Genomic DNA, 2,904 nt, shown 5'->3' with positions numbered 1-2,904 from the left:
TAAAAACCAATACAAAGCAATTATTCATCATGTCTATCATGTCCATATTTTCAATAACAACACTGTTAAGTTCAAGGCTGCCTCAATGTTCCAGACCATGCTCTTTTCCCTAATGCAATTGTAAAAATGTGTTGATTTTGATATATCCATCAACAGATTTCCCTGGTTTACTTGGACAATCTCTGTCTCATTTCATTGAATAAGCCTTATCTAACCTAGAAGCAGTTGTTTCATTTTTCTCTCCCTTTCAAACACTAGATCGGTCACAATTGCATTATGATCACTATTTGATAAATATTCATGCACTGTTAGGCTAGTAAATAGATCTGGTCCATTACTCATTACTAAATCTAATATGGCTAGCTACATTATTGATTCCAAGTCATGTCACTTTAAACTACCCCGGACACACGAAATACATTACTTTTCGGAAATGTGCTAGTATGCTTATTCCAATCCACCTGAAAGTTAAAATCCTCCATCAAAAACATTCTGCCGTTATCACATATTTGTCTGATCACTGCACTCATACAATCTAACGCTGAATATATTCTACTTAAGGAGCCTGTACACAACTCCCACTACAATCTCAAATCATTTACTATTTCTTATATCAACCCACTCAGTCTCCATTTAGTCTGCTTACCTCTCATTAATCCTCTTATTATTAAAGCAATTTCATCTTGAATCACTAATACTCTGCCTCCTCTACCATTCTCCCAACTTTCCTGTAGACATTACAATGTGGTATGCTTAGCTCCCAGTCCCAGGTTAATGTAGATAATAATCAATACACAATTACAACAAAGCCTCAGCATGCCTGTCAGTGTGTAAAAAACCAAAACTTGAGTATTGTTACAAATGAATAATCTCGGCTCAGAAATACAGATTGCAAATCTTAAATCACTGTCACAATGCTCATCTGAGCGCTAAAATGACATTAGTACTTCAGAATATTCCAATTTATATATTTTATTACTCCTCTTTTAATGTAGGAGACTTTCACGTTGCAAGGTTTGATGACTGCAATGTAACTTACGACCAAACGATCAGGAATTTTTTTCTGGCCAGTTGTTTTAACATCAATGGTATCTCTTGTTACTGTGGGAGTGTCACTATGTTGAGCAAGTACAGTTGGTGAAGTAATAGCACTGACAGATTAGGGCATTTTTAATTTTAATTAATCAAAGTGCTCATTTCAAGTTGGATTGGTTGACTTTAGTACCATCATAAAACATCAACCATAAAATTGCCCTCAGAAAACTGGTCACATGTAGAAGTGCTGATGGTGACAGTTGACAATAAAGCACACAGCGGTATTGTGGATTTCTGTTCAACTATTTTCTGACAAAACTCATATGAATAGCCTACCACTGAAACTATAATTACGAGAAAAAGGCACAAAAAAGTTCATAACACTGCTTAGAAGTTATTGGCCCAATATTTGCTGGATTGTTACTGCATATGGAATTCTCATTCTGAAACAAATCAGAAACAACAGGGTGTTTGACTGGTGAAACACTGGTGAAGGAGTGCCAAGCTGGCTAAGCCATGTTGTGAAATGTCACCAAATATCAGTGCTGCACATACCATCTCAGCCTTTAATCCAAGAAGGATTTAACCTTTTACAAAAGGATATGTTCCTTTTTCAAATTAAGGAAAAACAGCATTAAGCTAAAAGTATGCACAAAGGGAGCCATTTAGAAAGTTAACTGAAGCTCGGCAGCATTAACCTCCAGTTTCCTATCACAAGACCTTACACAGCAAAGAGAAATGGAAAGCATACCATGACATGGGTACTGGCAAGGCATTGCAAAGGAAAGTCTACAGTCTGTTTTTGAAAAAAAGGCAGCAACACAGCCTAGTGGAGTGAGTTAAAGAAACAAACTTGCACAAATATTTAATATATATACACCCACATTTCCTGCCATGTCTTCATAAAACTAGTGGGATCTTGATATCAATTATGTTGTTTCACTTTAAGCAGTGAAAACATGAAAGACTGCACATACACAAGGCAGGATTGATAAATCATATCCACACAGTCCAAACTGACCAGTTACTTTGAGATTGGCAAAGCCACAAGGAGTGTTATGGTCAACCTGATGAGCGCAGATATTAATCAAATTCTACTGCACAAGAGCACATTTCTAACCACACATCTACATCATTTTTAAAAGGGAAAATTCTCTTATATAAGAGATGTGCAAGTGTGGAAATACAAACAGTATTGCAGCTAATTCCAGACCACACATGTTTAGGTATTTGTCTGGAATTAAAATTCCCTGCATTTTATTAAAACCTCTCTCTTGGGAACACTGAATGGAAATTCCTAAAATTACTACATAAGGAAATTGTTATATGCAGTAATAAAACATAAAAAACTTCAAACTCACAAAAAAAGGCTTAAAGTGGCAAAGTACTTTTGACAAATTTATTTCACAAGGATTCTTCTCATGACACAAACAGTTCTCTCCCCCATGCTTTAGACGATAATCAGGTTTTCTGAGTGTCAGATCAAGAAAGTACTGATTTTAAAATGCTTGCTAAAAAGTATCCCTTTTAAAAACTTTTTTTTTCTGAAGCACAATTGTGCAAGTGACCATTTATTCTGACATAATATACTCAAACCTCATCTACACTGTTCTTTTCCCTCTAAAAAGAATGCACCAGATTCTAGTTTGAAAACACAGGCATATAATTTTTTTAAATCTTGGTTCTTAATATGAACCATACGAGTTACCACCTCAATACAACTGCAACATATTTTTCACCAAATCTAAAATGCTGCCTCTCTCTTCTAAATCAGAAGCAACTGCACATTTTTTGTTGCTTGCCTTAGGTACAAACCCATCAAGTGGTTGCACTGAGTCAGAGGAAGCAGAATTTCGACAATCTCTATTT

Source organism: Carcharhinus amblyrhynchos, unplaced genomic scaffold, assembly GCF_965287045.1.
Source record: "Carcharhinus amblyrhynchos unplaced genomic scaffold, sCarAmb.v2.hapA scaffold_658, whole genome shotgun sequence".
Classification (NCBI taxonomy): domain Eukaryota; kingdom Metazoa; phylum Chordata; class Chondrichthyes; order Carcharhiniformes; family Carcharhinidae; genus Carcharhinus; species Carcharhinus amblyrhynchos.
Note: the sequence above shows the minus strand (reverse complement) of the source record.